A 20971-nucleotide genomic window follows, 5' to 3' on the forward strand; every position below is an offset into this window, starting at 1 on the left:
TATGAAGATATAGTCATATTTTGTTAAATCTCATCTAGATAAACTCGCAAGACACGATAATCATGTAATTCGCTCTATTTCAACATACGGTAATTATTTTTAATTTATCTTAATCAATTTTTATTTTCAATACCTCAATGTCATATGATGTTTACTTTTAAAAAAATGGTTTTGAAGAAATCAAAATTATCAATTCTATTATATTTATTTATTTCAAAGAAGTGTAAGAATGCAACCCAACTTCTTTTATAATACAAAAATGATCATTTGTAATTTGATTTCTATTGTCAAAGTAAAATTATAAATTTATTGTATTGGTGAAAGAATAGTGTAATGTAATATGTTGGATAAAGTTCATTGCAACCATGCATAAATTAGATGTAAATATTTATTAATTTTTTGAGAGTATATTGAATTTTATATTAAAAATAATAATTCTAGTTATTTACTTAATTGTATGTATTTTTTAAAATCACTAATAATGTAAATTATAGCTTTTAATATTGTTATTAGGAGTATTTAATCTTTGGTATTTGGTAAAATATTCTAACAAAATAATATTTTTAATGTTGTTATTAGAAAGGTTCGAACTTTTAAATTTTGACAAGATAGTATAAGTTTTTAGTATGTAATTAATGACTCTAATTTATTTACTAAAATTCTGGCTATTATTATTTTTTCTATCACAAAATCAAACTTATAACAATTATATCATATATTCCACTTTTTTTTTAGAAAAGAATATATTCTACTTTTTATATTATAGTTTAGATTGCGAAGCATCAATCAGTATTGCCAGTATCAATCAATGTTAATTCCGTGTATAATATCCACTTGCGTATCATTAATACATAAAGACAAGAGATTATAAGAAGATAAGGATGAGGGCATAAGACCATGTGCAACGCGGGGCCGTTTGCTGTCTCGGGACGAGCAAAATGAACTGGCTAATGAATTGTGACACTGGACAACATTGGAGAGGAGACACTGAACTATTCAAGTGCCACCACCCTGGGCTCGGACAGTTCAATATTTTTATTACTTTTAACAGTCACTTTTGTAAAAGCTGCACTACACCTCCAATTGTAAAAGAAAAGTAATGTTAATATATAGTTGTTGCTAAATAATAACGTTGTAAACACAACGTATATATAAACGGTAATAAATTTTTTTCCCTATAAATACCAATTTCCAAGCTTTTATTATTTACACTCCTTGCTTCTAAAAAAAATTATATTAGCAAAAGATGAATCCAAATAATCCCCCATCTTCAAATCAAAATTCAAACTTTCAAAATCTAAACCCTCAATTTCCATATCCATATCCAAATTCCTATTTTCTAAACCCACAAAATTTAAACTTTAATTCTCAAAATTCAAATTCTCAATACCAATTTCCACATTCTCAAAATTCTCAATTTCCATTTTCATATCCTCAAAATTCTCCATATCAATTTCCATTTCCTCCTTTTTCAAACCCACAATTTGAAACCCAACAAATACCTATCAATATTCAAAATTCTCCGGAAACGCAAGTCCCGACATTTGGTCACGAAAACATTATTGATCTAAATAATGATTGTGAGGAAACCGAAGAAGTACGAGAAGCTATTGGTTAGTGGAAGTGGGTTGAAGATAAACTTTTGATAAATGCATGGTTGAATGTGTCACTCGATCTACTAATCAGTACTGATCAAAAAGCCGAAGTATTTTGGGATCGAATTCATCAATATTGTGAAGAAGATAATTCTGATGTTATTAAGAGAGGAGTTATGGCAATGAAAAAAAGGTGGCAACGAATAAATGAAGGTGCTCAGAAATATGGATCGTGTTATGATGAGGCTCTACGAAGAGTCGGGAGCAGTTCAAACTTGGACAACATAATTGAAGAAGCTAATGCACTTCATTTAAAATAGTAAAAGAAGAAGTCTAACTTTGACAATCATTGGCGTGAGCTTCGTAGACATCCCAAGTGGAGAACTCCTACAACTAGTGCAAGTTCTAAAAGAACTAAATTAAGTAGTTCTGGAGCTTACTCATCGGAGGAAAATAATGATACACCAACATATGATGAATTTGAACTGATTTGTCCTACAGGTATGAAAGCATCTAAAAGGAAGGGAAAGGGAAAGGGGAAGGAAACAGCTGCAGAAGTCGAAGAATATGAAGCTTTCGAAGCTAATGAATTGAGAAGAATGACCATAATGGAAGCCGTAAATGAAATTCGCCAAAAATAGATTGAAACTCGACAAAGGGAGCTTGAGGCAAAGCAAGCTGAGATGGACTTAAAAATCATTTTGGCAGATACTGAAAAAATGACTGATGCTCAGCGGTTGATGATTACATTCGTATTGGAGAGAGTACCGCGGTTGAAGGCTTGAAAAAATTCGTCTCAAATATAATTACAATATTTGAGGGTGAATACCTACGAAAGCCGAACTCGGATGACATGCAACATCTACTACAGATGGGTGAGGCTCGTGGCTTTCCTGGTATGATGGGCAATATTGATTGCATGCATTGGCAACGGAAAAATTGTCCAAAAGAATGGAAGGGAATGTTCATGAGTGGTCATAAAGGAGTTGCAACAATTATACTTGAAGCGGTTGCTTCATCTGATCTTTGGATATGACATGCATTTTTTGGAGTTACTGGATCAAATAATAACATAAATATTTTAGATCGGTCACCAGTATTTGATGAAGTGCTACAAGGTCGTGCTTCAGAGATAAATTATACCATCAATGGAAATAATTATAGTATGGGATATTACTTAATAGATGGAATATATCCTGAATGGACAACGTTTGTTAAAACGATACCACGTCCACAAGGTGAGAAAAGAAAATTGTTTTCAAAATATCAAGAGAGCCAAAGAAAAGACGTTGAACGCGCGTTTAGTGTGTTACAATCCCGTTTTGCAATTGTACGTGGCCCGACACGTTTTTGGGACAAAGAAGATCTTGGGAGAATTATGAGAGCATGCATCATAATTCATAATATGATTGTTAAAGACGAAATGGACACATATGCAACTCAATTTGGTCCATTATCAAATTATGATGATGCAACAAATGGGTTATCGCAACCAGATTTAGGTGAAGAACCTTCAGTCCCGTATGAAACGTATATTCAAAATAGTATGCAAATGCGTGATAGACGGACACATCGTCAACTACAAAATGACTTGGTTGAGCATATCTCGCAGTTCCATAATAATCATTATATTTTTTTATATTGTAACGTTTAAATTTAATGTTTTCTTGTGTGTTATTTTTTATTTCATGTTTTTTTGATAATATGATGTATTTTAATTAAAGAACATGTTTTTTATTTTAATAATATTTTTTTATTATTTAATCATTTTAATATAATTATTATAATTTAAATATTACTAATTTATTTTAAAATTAAATAATAAAATTATTTTATTAAATATATATTATAATAATAATATAAGGGTACCTACAAAATGTGGGAAATGGGCTCTAGCATTGTATGGGTTGGGGTCACTTTTTTTATAAAACCAAGTCGGGACAATGTGACAATATAATGTCAGGAAGGGCAGGGGAACTGACCCCCTGCATTGCACATGCTCTGAGCCCCAAAAGCAACCAATAAGTGTGAAATGTGTTACCATCAACATCTTAATCTTACAATTATATACGTCTTAATTTTTATGATAAAACATAACCTTAAAAATGCACAGAAGGGGAACTTTACATTTAAAAACACCAAGGATAACAAAATAATTAAGAGGACGTTTAAAAACTTGCATTTTATTTTAAATGAATGATTTCAAATGATAGAATTTGAGTTGTCATTTCAAATTTTCGTGTTTATACTAATATTTAAATGTCGTGGATCTCAAATTAAATCCAAATTCAAATTTCCAAACAGCTTATTTGATCAAATCCAGAATTTTAAATGAAATCCAATTTTCTAAACGGGCCATAAAATAGAAAACTTTGAAGAATCGTGAAATGGGATAAGGGTCCAATTGGTCCGGGTCGTATCGAATGGGACTGTCAGTTGTTCATGAGATACTTGTTTTTATAGTTTTATATGCGCGAAAATGACATAAATCATCAAAATATTCCAACCAATTATCTTTAAAGTCGCGTGTCAAAATTTGCATAAAATTCATTTCTTCTTCTAGAAATTTAAGCAGTGCAATTTTTGTTTTTGCAAATAACAGTTCGATGAAACTAATATATACTGTATCTTCATACCCTCGCAAAATCAGAATTACAAATCAGATGAACATGAACTAACATAAAGTTATTTTGTGCTTTCACAGAATTAAAATTAAGAATAGCACGATATTTTTGTATTTCAACTCAAATAAGTTTTTAGTTGAAGTTATCAACTTTTTTTCTTTCTACAGAGGTGGTAGCGATGAGATATCTATACAGAATTATGAGGATGCTAAGCGAAATCTTCATAAAGTGCTGGATCAACGTGAGATTTTCTGGCGGCAGCGATCGAAAGAGTTGTGGCTTCAAGCCGGCGATAGAAACAGTTGATTTTTTCATAATTCGGCTACGAGTAGAAGGCGTGCAATTCAAATTCACAGGCTTAAGGATGGTACAGGGTAATGGAGGGACTGGAATAATGATTTGCAAGGTGTCATTACAGATTACTATAAGAATATCTTCATGTCTTCTGAAACTGATTGGGGACCAGTGATTGATTGCATTGATCAAGTAATTACAGGACATCAAAATATGAGCTTGTTGCAGGAGGTTTCTGACATGGAGGTTAAAGAAGCTTTATTCTAGATGCATCCCGACAAGTCACCGGGACTGGACGGGATGACGCCAGCATTTTATCAGAAGCATCGGTCCATTGTGGGAAAATATGTTGTCGCGACGATGATAGGTTTTTTCAATCTGGGCAACTTCCTCGAGGGCTTAATGATACTAACATTGTGTTGATTCCTAAGAAGAAAAACCCAGTTGAGGTGGGTGATCTTCGTCCAATCTCCCTTTGCAACGTGATAGTTAAAATTATAACAAAGGTGATGGCGAATAGGTTAAAAATTTTCTTGAAAGATATTATAGCTGATAATCAAAGTGCTTTTGTGCCGGGTCGCTTAATCTCAGATAATATTATGATATCGTATGAAGTAATGCATCACATAAAGCAGAAGAGAAGAGGGAGGGAAGGGAATATGGCGGTTAAGCTAGATATGAGTAAGGCGTATGATAAGATCGAATGGAGTTTTTTAAGGGCCATCATTTGTAAATTGGGTTTTGATGATTGGTGGATACATTTGTCTCTCCAGTGTGTAAGTCCGTGTCGTATGTGATTACTCATGGCTCTAAGGAGATGGGTCCTATTATTCCAACGAGAGGAATACGTCAGGGTGATCCAATATCACCTTATCTATTCATCTTGTGTGCTCAAGGCATGTCTTCACTGATTGCTAAATATGAAATGGAAAAGTGGTTGCATGGTGTCAAAGTTTGTCGAAGATCCTCTATCATTAGTCATATGCTTTTTGCAGACGACTGTTACATCTACTGTAGGGCGAATGTGGAGGAAGCTAGAAATTTGTTGCAGCTGCTGGATATTTACGAGAAAGCTACAGGTCAAAAAGTAAATTCACTGAAGTCCTCAGTTATTTTTAGCACTAATATAGCAACAGATCAACGGGTTAATATTTGTGGTGTATTCCAAATGACTGAGGCCGATGAAAATAGCAAATACTTGGGTTTGCCGTGTATTTTGGGTGGGAAAAAGTTGAGTTTATTGGGGTACTTGAAGGATAAGGTTATGGCGAAAGTGAAGCGGTGGGATGGTACGTGGGTTTCTAAAGGTGGTAAGGAGATTCTAATCAAAAATATGGCTCAAACTATTCCCAGTTTCTCAATGAGTGTGTTCTTACTTCCGGTGGAAATTACAAAGGAGATTGAGAAAGTGCTTTCGAAGTATTGGTGAAGCTCGTGGTCAAATCAGAATTCTAGTATTCATTGGATGAGTTGGGAAAGATTGAGTCGTCATAAGGTGCAAGGAGGCATGGGGTTTAGAAACTTTAGAGATTTTAATCTTGCTATGCTGGCCAAACAGGGTTGGAGATTATGTACAAATAAAAGCAGCCTGGTTAGTCGAGTTTTCAAGGCTCGGTATTTCGGAAATGGTGATTTTTTATCAGCTAAGTTGGGGAATAAACCAAGCTTTGTGTGGAGAAGCATCTGGGAGGCAAGAGATATTCTTAAAGAGGGGGCTCGTTGGATGGTGGCATCGGGAGAAAGCATTACTATTTGTAACCAACCTTGGCTTAATGATGTGGTAAATCCCTACATCACTTCTGAGAAGCGGACTCTTTAAGAAAATAATGTTTCTTCTCTGATATGTATTGGTAGTAGGGAATATGTTAGATATATTTGATAATGTCATGGCTAATATGTTTTATGTTTAGCTTTCAGATCTTGCGTGAACAGGATAGATCAGTACTTAACTGTTGATCAGTACTTATACTGGAAGTCAGGACTTAAGGATATCAGTACTTGTATTATCAGGAGATAATCATCAGAAGATAGATATCAGAACTTAAGTGCTGAAGGACAATCAGATAAGGACAGTAGCTGATTAAAGGAAAGAAGATCGAGATAAACATAAGAAGAGATATGCATGAAGAAGGAATTCCGTGAAGAATGGAATACTTGGAAGAAAAGATATCTGATTGATATATTTTAGGAAGCAGAATTATATTCCATATCAATTAGCGATTATCTTGTAACTGTGTAGTATATAAACACAGACATAGGGTTTACACTAAGAGTGTTCTCATTATTAGAAAAGATTATTCATTGTAACCCTAGCAGCTCTCGTGATATTTGTTCTTCACTGAGAGGTAACAATTTCATACTGTAACAGAGTTTATTGTTTCAATAAAGTTTGTTTTCTGTTACTTAAGTTCTTAAAGTTCGATTTGAGTGTACTATACACTGTATTCACCCCCTCTACAGTGTGTGTGTGACCTAACAATTGGTATCAGAGCCTATCATTTAACATACATACAGTTAAAGATCCAAACACAATCATGTCAGACACAGAAACTCCAACTAAGCCTACCAAAACTGAGGAACCACCGAAGACACAAATTCAGAGTCGGTATGAGACCATCAGAGTCCCCATACTGAGACCATCTGAATATCCCATATGGAAGGTAAGGATGACCATTTTTATGGAAGCAACAGATCCAGAATACCTTGATAGAATCAAGGAAGGTCCTCACAAACCAACCAAACTCGCAGTTGCAGTTGCAGGTGAAGCAGCAAAGACCGTACCAAAGGAGAAGAGTGATTATACTGCTGAGGACATAGCATCAATTGCTAAAGATGCTAAGGTACGACACTTACTGCATAGTGCCATTGATAATGTAATGTCAAACAGGGTAATCAACTGCAAGACTGCTAAGGAGATATGGGATGCTCTGGAAATAAGGTGTCAGGGAACTGACACAATTAAGAAGAACAGGAAGACAATACTCACTCAAGAGTATGAACACTTTGACTCAAAGAATAATGAGTCATTGAATGATTTATATGATAGATTTGTCAAACTCTTGAATGATTTGTCATTGATTAATAAAGAGTATGATCTAGAAGATTCAAACCTTAAGTTCCTGTTAGCTCTTCCTGAATGCTGGGATTTGAAGGCAACGACAATAAGAGACAACTACAATCTTGATGAAACAACTCTTGACGAAATCTATGGAATGCTCAAGACTCATGAGCTGGAGATGGAACAAAGAAGCAAGAGGAAAGGAGGAAAGTCATGGACAGTTGCTCTTAAGGCTGAAGAAGAATTCCCCAAAGCAGCTTCCTCAAAGAAAGACAAGGGTAAAGCTCTTTTCATAAAGTCTGATACTGAGTCATCAAGTTCTGAGAGTGATGATGACTCAGATTCTGAAAGCTTGCCTGAGACTGATGCTGATGAGGAGATGATGAAGCTGTGTGCTCTTATGGTGAAAGGAATCACAAAGATTGCATACAGGAAGTTCAGGAAGGGAAAGAAGTTTTCCAGGAAAAGCATAAGTTCTGATAAGAAGAATTTCAGAAGATCTGAAGGCAGAGGAGGAAAGTCTGACAGAGGAGATTACACCAATGTTAAATGCTATAACTGTGGTGAGAAAGGCCACATATCTCCTGACTGCAAAAAGGTAAAGGGTGACAAAGGCAAGGCTCTTTTCATACTGATGATATTAATGAGTTGAGAAGATATCTTAAAACCATGTTTGTTAGCTATAGAGATCAAACTTTAACATGTGAAAGATTAACTTCTGAAAATCTTGCATTTAAGAAAAGGAATGATTTCTTAGAAAAAGAGTTAGTCATGTTCCATCAAACTCAGAAGGATAGAGATGATGCTTTTTATGTTAGGGATGAAGTGCTAAAATTAAATGAATCTCTAAAAACTGAGTTAGAAAAGGAAAGAGAGATTATCAGGACTTGGACTAACTCTGGCAAAACAACTCAAAATTTGCTAAGTAGTGCAAACTGGAAAGAGGGCTTAGGTTATGGAGAAGATAAGAATCATAAAGAAACTGAAGAAATTAAGCCTGTTGTTAAGCAAAAGCCAAAGTTTAAAACTGTTAAGTTTGTAACTGTAATGTCTGAAAATGAGAAATCAGAAGTTAAAGAGGAATTAACTTCTGACAAGCTAAAACAGGAAAAGACAGGTGAAGTAAACATAGGCTTAATGACAAAGAAGCAGCTTAAGTATAAGCTGAAAGATGTCAAGAATGCAAACAAGGTAAAATCACCTAGGAAAAATAGGAATGGAAAGGAAGGTGTGAATAAAAGCAATGATTATAAACCTGTTCCTGATGCTCCTAGAAAAACATGTCATAACTGTGGAAGTTCTAACCATCTGGCTTCTTTTTGCAGGAAGAATAAGAATATTAACTCCTTACCTTCAAAATCAGGAGTTAAGAGTCAGTCTGTTAGATACAAACCACAAAATCCTTGTTTTCATTGTGGTAGTTTATGGCATTCCATTTATACTTGTAAGGAATATCATAGTTTGTACTATGATTATTATCAAATAAAACCTTCTTTGAAGAAAGTTTCCATTGTTCCTTCTAGTGTAAATTCTGATTCAAAGTCTGATAGTGTAAGTTCTGATAAGAAAAATGTTAACATAAACTCTGATGCTAAATCCGCTGCAAATGTTAACAAACTTAAAAAGACCAAAGGATCCAAGCAAGTCTGGGTCCTTAAAACTAATAATTAGTGGTCTTTGTGATTGCAGGGCAACAGGAAAAATATTCTAGTTCTGGACAGTGGATGTTCAGGACATATGACTGGAAATAAGGCCCTGCTATCAGACTTTGTGGAGAAAGCTGGCCCAAGTGTTTCTTATGGAGATGGCAACATTGGAAAAACATTGGGATATGGCAATATCAATCTTGGAAATGTCATAATTAAACAAGTAGCTCTGGTCTCAGGACTTAAACACAACCTACTGAGCATAAGTCAAATCTGTGACAGAGGTTATCATGTTGATTTCTTTGAAGAACACTGTGAAATTGTGAGTAAATCTAAAGGCAAAGTTGTTCTGAAAGGATATAGACGTGGTAACATTTATGAAGCTAAGCTTTCAACAAGTACTGATGGTTCTGCAATCTGTCTGTTAAGTAGAGCATCAATTGAAGAAAGCTGGAATTGGCATAAGAAACTCTCTCATTTAAATTTCAACAATATAAATGAACTGGTCAAGAAAGATCTTGTGAGAGGATTGCTAAACACAGTATTTGCTCCTGATGGTCTTTGTGATTCATGTCAGAAAGCCAAACAAAGAAAATCTTCATTCAAGAGCAAGACTGAATCATCAATTCTTGAGCCTTATCACCTTATACATATTGATCTATTTGGCCCAGTAAATGTCATGTCTATTGCAAAGAAGAAGTATGCGTTGGTCATAGTGGATGAGTTCACCAGATACACATGGGTGTATTTCTTGCACACAAAAAGTGAAACTGCATCTATCTTGATTGATCATGTCAAACAGCTGGATAAAATGGTCAAAGATTCTGTGAAAATTTTAAGGAGTGATAATGGCACTGAGTTCAAGAATTTGATAATGGAAGAGTTCTGCAAAAGCCATGGAATAAAGCAGGAATTTTCTGCTCCTGGAACTCCACAGCAAAATGGAGTTGTTGAAAGGAAGAATAGAACTCTCATTGAAGCTGCACGTATAATGCTTGTAGAAGCAAAGCTTCCAACCTATTTCTGGGCTGAAGCTGTGCAGACTGCTTGTTTTACTCAAAATGCAACACTCATTAACAAGCATGGAAAAACACCATATGAGATGGTGAAGAAAAAGAAGCCAAATCTGAAATATTTTCATGTATTTGGATGCAAGTGTTTTGTTCTCAAGACTCATCCTGAACAGCTATCAAAGTTTGATCTAAAAGCTGATGAAGGAATCTTTGTTGGATATCCACTTTCCACAAAAGCCTTGAGAGTCTATAATTTGAGAACAAAAGTGGTCATGGAATCTATCAATGTCTCTTTTGATGACAAGAAGATCACTGGTCTTAAAGATTTCATTGACCATGATCAGCTGAGATTTGAAAATGAAGACTCATATTCTGATACTGAAAATCCTGACAGTCTAAGTCCTGATACTGCAAACTCTGATGGATTAAACTCTGATGTTATTGAAACTGTGGTGACTACGTTAAAGGAAGATGCACCTATGCAGGGGGAGCATACTCAAGATCCTACCACATCTCAAGAAACATCAGAACATGCATCTGGCTCTTCAAGTTCTGATTCGTCAAGTTCTGATAAGCCAAGTTCTGATAGTGCTGAAAATCTAAATACTGAAGAATCCAACTCAGAGAGCATAGTTTCAGGGGGACCATCAGAAAATGAAAATGAAGATATCATGGATCATGGGGGAGCATCCAGTTCTAGAAAAAACCTTCCATCTGCAAGGAAGTGGACAAAATCACATACACCTGATTTGATAATTGGAAATCCTGATGCAGGTGTCAGAACTAGAACAGGTACTTCAAATGAGTGTCTATACAATTCTTTTCTCTCTCAGACTGAGCCAAAGAAAGTGGAAGAAGCTCTTCAAGATGCTGATTGGGTGCAAGTAATGCAGGAAGAGTTGAATGAATTTGAAAGAAACAAAGTCTGGACCCTAGTGCCAAGACCAAAGAATAGATCTGTTGTTGGTACAAAGTGGGTATTCAGAAACAAAACTGACAGTGATGGCATAATTACAAGGAATAAGGCAAGGCTGGTTGCAAAAGGATATTCTCAACAGGAGGGAATTGATTATGATGAAACATTTGCACCAGTTGCTAGGTTAGAAGCCATAAGGATATTTTTGGATTATGCTGCTCACAAAAAGTTTACTGTCTTTCAAATGGATGTGAAAAGTGCTTTTCTCAATGGAGAATTGAAGGAAGAGGTATGTTAGATATATTTGATAATGTCATGGCTAATATGTTTTATGTTTAGCTTTCAGAATCTTGCGTGAACAGGATAGATCAGTACTTAACTGTTGATCAGTACTTATACTGGAAGTCAGGACTTAAGGATATCAGTACTTGTATTATCAGGAGATAATCATCAGAAGATAGATATCAGAACTTAAGTGCTGAAGGACAATCAGATAAGGACAGTAGCTGATTAAAGGAAAGAAGATCGAGATAAACATAAGAAGAGATATGCATGAAGAAGGAATTCCATAAAGAATGGAATACTTGAAAGAAAAGATATCTGATTGATATATTTTAGGAAGCAGAATTATATTCCATATCAATTAGCGATTATCTTGTAACTGTGTAGTATATAAACACAGACATAGGGTTTACACTAAAAGTGTTATCATTATTAGAAAAGATTATTCATCGTAACCCTAGCAGCTCTCGTGATATTTGTTCATCGCTGAGAGGTAACAGTTTCATACTGTAACAGAGTTTATTATTTCAATAAAGTTTGTTTTCTGTTACTTAAGTTCTTTAAGTTCGATTTGAGTGTACTATACACTGTATTCACCCCCTCTACAGTGTGTGTGTGTGACCTAACAATTTGTATCAGAGCCTATCTGTTAACATACATACAGTTAAAGATCCAAACACAATCATGTCGGACACAGAAACTCCAGCTAAGCCTACCAAAACTGAGGAACCACCGAAGACACAAATTCAGAGTCGGTATGAGACCATCAGAGTCCCCATACTGAGACCATCTGAATATCCCATATGGAAGGTAAGGATGACCATGTTCCTGGAAGCAACAGATCCAGAATACCTTGATAGAATCAAGGAAGGTCCTCACAAACCAACCAAACTCGCTGTTGCAGTTGCAGGTGAAGCAGCAATGACCGTACCAAAGGAGAAGAGTGATTATACTGCTGAGGACATAGCATCAATTGCTAAGGATGCTAAGGTACGACACTTACTGCATAGTGCCATTGATAATGTAATGTCAAACAGGGTAATCAACTGCAAGACTGCTAAGGAGATATGGGATGCTCTGGAAACAAGATGTCAGGGAACTGACACAATTAAGAAGAACAGGAAGACAATACTCACTCAAGAGTATGAACACTTTGACTCAAAGACTAATGAGTCATTGAATGATTTATATGATAGATTTGTCAAACTTTTGAATGATTTGTCATTGGTTGACAAAGAGTATGATCTTGAAGATTCAAACCTTAAGTTCCTGTTAGCTCTTCCTGAATGCTGGGATTTGAAGGCAACGACAATAAGAGACAACTACAATCTTGATGAAACAACTCTTGACGAAATCTATGGAATGCTCAAGACACATGAGCTGGAGATGGAACCAAGAAGCAAGAGGAAAGGAGGAAAGTCAAGGACAGTTGCTCTTAAGGCTGAAGAAGAATTCCCCAAAGCAGCTTCCTCAAAGAAAGACAAGGGTAAAGCTATTTTCATAAAGTCTGATACTGAGTCATCAAGCTCTGAGAGTGATGATGACTCAGATTCTGAAAGCTTGCCTGAGACTGATACTGATGAGGAGATGATGAAGCTGTGTGCTCTTATGGTGAAAGGAATCACAAAGATTGCATACAGGAAGTTCAGGAAGGGAAAGAAGTTTTCCAGGAAAAGCATAAGTTCTGATAAGAAGAATTTCAGAAGATCTGAAGGCAGAGGAGGAAAGTCTGACAGAGGAGATTACACCAATGTTAAATGCTATAACTGTGGTGAGAAAGGCCACATATCTCCTGACTGCAAAAAGGTAAAGGGTGACAAAGGCAAGGCTCTTGTCACAAAGCAGAAAAGCTGGACAGACACCTCAGACTCTGAAAGTGAGGAGAACTATGCATTGATGGCAAATGCTGATAAAGAAAGTGCTGAGAGCAGTTCTGAAGCTGCTGAAACAAAGGTACCTCAGACTACTTATGCTTTTCATACTGATGATATTAATGAGTTGAGAAGATATCTTAAAACCATGTTTGTTAGCTATAGAGATCAAACTTTAACATGTGAAAGATTAACTTCTGAAAATCTTGCATTTAAGAAAAGGAATGATTTCTTAGAAAAAGAGTTAGTCATGTTCCATCAAACTCAGAAGGATAAAGATGATGCTTTTTATGTTAGGGATGAAGTGCTAAAATTAAATGAATCTCTAAAAACTGAGTTAGAAAAGGAAAGAGAGATTATCAGGACTTGGACTAACTCTGGCAAAACAACTCAAAATTTGCTAAGTAGTGCAAACTGGAAAGAGGGCTTAGGTTATGGAGAAGATAAGAATGATAAAAGAACTGAAGAAATTAAGCCTGTTGTTAAGCAAAAGCCAAAGTTTAAAACTGTTAAGTTTGTAACTGTAAAGTCTGAAAATGAGAAATCAGAACTTAAAAAGGAATTAACTTCTGACAAACTAAAACAGGAAAAGACAGGTAAAGTAAACATAGGCTTAATGACAAAGAAGCAGCTTAAGCATAAGCTGAAAGATGTCAAGAATGCAAACAAGGTAAAATCACCTAGGAAAAATAGGAATGGAAAGGAAGGTGTGAATAAAAGCAATGATTATAAACCTGTTCCTGATGCTCCTAGGAAAACATGTCATAACTGTGGAAGTTCTAACCATCTGGCTTCTTTTTGCAGGAAAAATAAGAATATTAACTCCTTACCTTCAAAAACAGGAGTTAAGAGTCAGTCTGTTAGATACAAACCACAAAATCCTTGTTTTCATTGTGGTAGTTTATGGCATTCCATTTATACTTGTAAGGAATATCATAGTTTGTACTATGATTATTATCAAATAAAACCTTCTTTGAAGAAAGTTTCCATTATTCCTTCTAGTGTAAATTCTGATTCAAAGTCTGATAATGTAAATTCTGATAAGAAAAGTGTTAACATAAACTCTGATGCTAAATCCGCTGCAAATGTTAACAAACTTGATAAGGCCAAATGATCCAAGCAAGTCTGGGTCCTTAAAACTAATAATTAGTGGTCTTTGTGATTGCAGGGAAACAGGAAAAATATTCTAGTTCTGGACAGTGGATGTTCAGGACATATGACTGGAAATAAGGCCCTGCTATCAGACTTTGTGGAGAAAGCTGGCCCAAGTGTTTCTTATGGAGATGGCAACATTGGAAAAACATTGGGATATGGCAATATCTATCTTGGAAATGTCATAATTAAACAAGTAGCTCTGGTCTCAGGACTTAAACACAACCTACTGAGCATAAGTCAAATCTGTGACAGAGGTTATCATGTTGATTTCTTTGAAGAATACTGTGAAATTGTGAGTAAATCTAAAGGCAAAGTTGTTCTGAAAGGATATAGACGTGGTAACATTTATGAAGCTAAGCTTTCAACAAGTACTGATGGCTCTGCAATTTGTCTGTTAAGTAGAGCATCAATTGAAGAAAGCTGGAATTGGCATAAGAAACTCTCTCATTTAAATTTCAACAATATAAATGAACTGGTCAAGAAAGATCTTATGAGAGGATTGCCAAATACAGTATTTGCTCCTGATGGTCTTTGTGATTCATGTCAGAAAGCCAAACAAAGAAAATCTTCATTCAAGAGCAAGACTGAATCATCAATTCTTGAGCCTTATCACCTTATACATATTGATCTATTTGGCCCAGTAAATGTCATGTCTATTGCAAAGAAGAAGTATGCGTTGGTCATAGTGGATGAGTTCACCAGATACACATGGGTGTATTTCTTACACACAAAAAGTGAAACTGCATCTATCTTGATTGATCATGTCAAACAGCTGGATAAAATGGTCAAAGATTCTGTGAAAATTTTAAGGAGTGGTAATGGCACTGAGTTCAATAATTTGATAATGGAAGAGTTCTGCAAAAGCCATGGAATAAAGCAGGAATTTTCTCCTCCTGGAACTCCACAACAAAATGGAGTTGTTAAAAGGAAGAATAGAACTCTCATTGAAGCTGCACGTACAATGCTTGTAGAAGCAAAGCTTCCAACCTATTTCTGGGCTGAAGCTGTGCAGACTGCTTGTTTTACTCAAAATGCAACACTCATTAACAAGCATGGAAAAACACCATATGAGATGGTGAAGAAAAAGAAGCCAAATCTGAAATACTTTCATGTATTTGGATGCAAGTGTTTTGTTCTCAAGACTCATCCTGAACAGCTATCAAAGTTTGATCTAAAAGCTGATGAAGGAATCTTTGTTGGATATCCACTTTCCACAAAAGCCTTCAGAGTCTATAATTTGAGAACAAAAGTGGTCATGGAATCTATCAATGTCTCTTTTGATGACAAGAAGATCACTGGCCTTAAAGATTTCATTGACCATGATCAGCTGAGATTTGAAAATGAAGACTCATATTCTGCTACTGAAAATCCTGACAGTCTAAGTCCTGATACTGCAAACTCTGATGGATTAAACTCTGATGTTATTGAAACTGTGGTGACTACGTTAAAGGAAGATGCACCTATACAGGAGGAGCATACTCAAGATCCTACCACATCTCAAGAAACATCAGAACATGCATCTGGCTCTTCAAGTTCTGATTCGTCAAGTTCTGATAAGCCAAGTTCTGATAGTGCTGAAAATCTAAATACTGAAGAATCCAACTCAGAGAGCATAGTCTCAGGGGGAGCATCAGAAAATGAAAATGAAGATAGCATGGATCATGGGGGAGCATCCAGTTCTAGAGAAAACCTTCTATCTGCAAGGAAGTGGACAAAATCACATACACCTGATTTGATAATTGGAAATCCTGATGCAGGTGTCAGAACTAGAACAGGTACTTCAAATGAGTGTCTATACAATTCTTTTCTCTCTCAGACTGAGCCAAAGAAAGTGGAAGAAGCTCTTCAAGATGCTGATTGGGTGCAAGCAATGCAGGAAGAGTTGAATGAATTTGAAAGAAACAAAGTCTGGACCCTAGTGCCAAGACCAAAGAATAGATCTGTTGTTGGTACAAAGTGGGTATTCAGAAACAAAACTGACAGTGATGGCATAATTACAAGGAATAAGGCAAGGCTGGTTGCAAAAGGAAATTCTCAACAGGAGGGAATTGATTATGATGAAACATTTGTACCAGTTGCTAGGTTAGAAGCCATAAGGATATTTTTGGCTTATGCTGCTCACAAAAAGTTTACTGTCTTTCAAATGGATGTGAAAAGTGCTTTTCTCAATGGAGAATTGGAGGAAGAGGTATATGTTGAACAACCTCCAGGTTTTGTAGATACCAAACATCCAGATTATGTCTACAGGCTTGATAAAGTACTTTATGAACTTAAGCAAGCTCCTAGAGCATGGTATGAGACTTTAGCTCAGTTTCTTCTGGAAAGTGGATTCAACAGAGGAACAATAGACAAAACACTGTTCTACCTCAACCATGGAAAGGACTTCTGGTCCAGATTTATGTTGATGATATTATTTTTGGATCTACAAATGACAAACTTTGCAAGAAGTTTGCCAAACTAATGCAGTCAAGATATCAGATGAGTATGATGGGGGAACTTAGCTATTTTCTAGGCCTTCAAGTCAAGCAGAATGAGGAAGGCACTTTTATTTGTCAAACCAAGTACACCAGAAACTTGCTAAAGAAATTTAGAATGCAAGATTGTTCAAGTGCATCCACTCCAATGGCCACTGCAACAAAACTGGATAAGGATACCGGTAAATCAGTAGATATTACTGACTACAGAGGTATGATCGGCTCTCTACTCTATCTAACTGCTAGTAGACCTGATATCATGTACGCTACCTATCTTTGTGCAAGATTTCAAGCAGATCCAAGAGAACCTCACTTAACAGCTGTAAAAAGAATCTTTAAGTATCTTAAAGGAACAGCTGCTCTGGGATTATGGTATCCTAGAGAATCAGATTTTAAACTAATAGGTTACTCAGATGCAGATTTTGCAGGTTGCAAAATTGACAGGAAAAGCATAAGTGGAAGCTGCCAATTTCTTGGAGGCAGATTGGTTTCTTGGTACAACAAGAAACAAAAGTCAATTTCCACATCAACTGCAGAAGCAGAGTATATTGCTGCAGGAAGCTGTTGTGCACAGATTCTTTGGATGAAGAATCAGTTACTGGATTATGGGTTAACATATTTCAAAATCCCTATTTACTGTGATAATCAAAGTGCTATTGCTATGACAGGTAATCCAGTTCAACACTCAATGACAAAGCACATCAGCATCAGGTACCACTTCATCAGGGAACATGTGGATGAAGGTACAGTGGAATTGCATTTTGTTCCCACAGATCAACAATTGGCAGATATCTTCACAAAACCATTATGTGAAGCTACTTTTACAAGATTGGTAAATGAACTTGGAAAGGTTTCAGGTTCTTTCTCTAAATCTGCTTAGACTTGTTCTGTGTTATCAGACTTTATGCTCAGTATTTACAGAATTAATCTCATTGTATATTCTGTGCTTAATTGATAAATGTCTTTAAGTACTGACTGTTGTCTGATATATGTTTCTAAACTCTGATAAGTGATATGTTTGTTCTAGTACCTAATCAATCCTATGAGGATAACTGTGCTAGATAACTGACCTAGTAGTCTTCAATAAACAAATGATTCCATGGAAGAAGTAATTATTTCAGTGGAAATCTTATGACACTAGCAAATTCTGATAATTGAGCTTAGTTAAGTTTACTTTGTATATCTTATTACTAAGTCACAAATTAGAATAATGCTACTCATCTGATAAGTTCTGATACTAGTAAAACTGCTGAATGTACTAAGTGCTGATAAACCTCACTTATCAAAAGAAAAAAAAATCAAAGAATAAAATCAGGTACTCCTTTGAGATCTAGAGTAAAAATGTGGAAGGGACGACCCAAGTGCATTGCTGGTATTAAGTAAATATGCATTAGAAAAGCAAAATATTTTCTTGGTGACTTTTCACACTCTATGATTACTGGAGAAATACTCTGATAATAGCATAAATTCTGATAAACAGTCGTGACTCACTTACACTGAGAAGCCACTGTAAAATAGAATTTCAAAAGATGCATAAAATGAGCACAAAATAGTTGAGGTGGACTCAAGCATGAACTCATTCATCAGTAGGTTTCAGGACAATGGCAGATCTTTAGCAAAATTTTAGTTATGCCTTATTTCTAAGATGTACTGAAGTGAATCAGACTTTACTCTTTGTCTGTTTTTAGCTTAATGCACACACTAATCACTCCATCTGAATGATGAAAATTTCTGTGGTGGTCTATGTTATTTTAGATAAACAGTCAGTGTGTCATTATTGCACAAATTCTGAGGACAAGTTCTAAGTTACACGTTCTGATGATTAAGTTCTGACGTCCATAACTCAGAACTTGTATGAGGATTTACTAAGATGGGCATTCCTTTTTCGAGTTAAGAAATTATGTTCTGATGACTGTTAAGTTCTGGTATAGGTCTAAGTTCTGATTTCTCAGTCTAATCCTTTACTTGGCTTATCTGTGAATAAAATTTGATAACAGTCTCAGTTCGAATTAAAATATGTTGAAGTGGAAGATTAATAGTCACTATGATTAGGCGGGAGTTTATGGCTGAATTGGGATATGAAAAAAGTCTGACGAAACTTGGACAGTTGAAACGGGCTAATAACAGAAGAGATTGGAGTTTCTTCTTTGATTGCATCACCAAGCTTTTGGAAACAAATGTTCGAATTTTGATGCTATTCCCATTATGAGTCAGCACATCGGGTATGCAATTATCAATCAAACTCATTTTGATTTTGCAACTGCTTTAATTGGTTTTATTGGGGATAGGATGACAGAGGATCGAGATGTTGTTTATTTTGCTAGATTTTGTCAACTTATTTACACTTATTGTACTGATGAACCTCAGTTAGTCAGCACCCAAACCCCACCTTTTAAGGTTGCAAAAAGGTACTTTAATGATCTGGTAAATGCTGATACTAAGAAGAAAATGGTTAGACCATTACAGATTCCTAAGTCTGTAAAACATATCCTGGTAAATGCTGATCCTGATACCTATAGATCTGTTTACTCTGATGTCCAACCACCTCCAACCACCCAAAATCCATCAACCTCAGTACCTACCTCTCATTCTACTCAACCTACCCTCAGAACTTATCTCCAATCCTATCTCTCCACTTCACAGACTGCTCAACCTTCTTCTTCAGCACCTACTGTGAAGCCTATATCCTCTAAGCCAAAGAGAACAAAGACTGTTCCTCAAACACCTCAAAAGAGGAGGAGATTTACTTTGAGAGATGAATCAGATTCTGAGGAACAGATTCCTTCTTCAGAACCTGTGGTGGATGAAGCTGAGAAGGCAACTTCTCAGAAGGATTCTGAAATTGGGGGTTCTAGGCTTCTCAAGAGGCTTAGACGTATGATAGTTCCTGAAACTCCCAAGGAATCCAAATCAACAAGGAAGTACAAGAAACAGAGGGCACAAAGGCCAGTTTCAGATGATGAAGAGGAAGCAGCTAAGGAAGGGGATCAGGAATCTCTGATCTCACAAGACAAGGAATTTGCTCCAGTCACTTCTTCTCCATCAACTCCATCTCTGGAAGCTGTATCTGACACGGCTCCCTCACCATCTGTGTCTCCTGTTGATCCAGGCACAAGTGCTGAAATTGATATTCAGAACCTGGTTGTGCCTGAAATACTTTTCTTAGAAGCTCCAACAGCAAATAATCCTTCCACAACACCTGTTATTGATGCTGTTCAAACTCCAGAGTTATCAACAACACCTTCTCTGCATCAAGATGCTGATGATCAGATTTTAGGTGAGCATCAGGATATGGCTGTTGATCAGAACTTAGTATCAGATCAGCAATTAGAGGATGCTGAAGCCTCCATTGCTACTCACATTGTTGTCTTATCAGAAGATATTGATTCTTTAAGTTCTGATGCTGCAAATGTTGGAGTTACTGGTGAAGCTGCTACAACTGTAGATGCTGATGAAGCAGGTCCTTCAGGACAAACTCCTCCACCGACTCTTTCTAAGTCTGAACTGGTAAAAGAGTTTGTTATCAGGGATGCACCAGTGCCTTGGAGTGAAACTCCTGCAGGTCAGGAGTGGACTAAGGCATGGAACTCAGTTTCCTGTGTTCCAAATGCTTTACATCTTGCTGAGCACTTGACTAAAGCTGATGAAATGTTAAATTCTGATGATTTTAAAACCCAGCTTAGAGTCACTGCATTGAGTACTAAACTTCTACAAGGTCTTCATTCCAATACTCATGCAGAGCTACACAAGATTCAGGAGAACTTTATCAAACAGGAACAAGTTTGGAAAATTGATAAGAAAAAGTTCTTTCAACCTACCATTGACAGGATTGCTTATATTGAGAAAACTCAAGAGAAACAACAAGCTCAGATTGATCAAATTCTGATAAATCAAGCTTCTCAACAATCGCAACTTACTGAAATCCAGACCTCAGTGGAACTACTTATCTCTCTTTTATTACCTGCTGATGCCAAAAAGGGGGAGAAGGTAATTAAGTCCAAATGCCAAACCAAAAAGACACTGCAAGGAAAGGATGATGGAAA

The sequence above is a fragment of the Apium graveolens genome, chromosome 10 (assembly GCF_009905375.1).
Source record: "Apium graveolens cultivar Ventura chromosome 10, ASM990537v1, whole genome shotgun sequence".
In the NCBI taxonomy this organism is placed as follows: Eukaryota; Viridiplantae; Streptophyta; class Magnoliopsida; order Apiales; family Apiaceae; genus Apium; species Apium graveolens.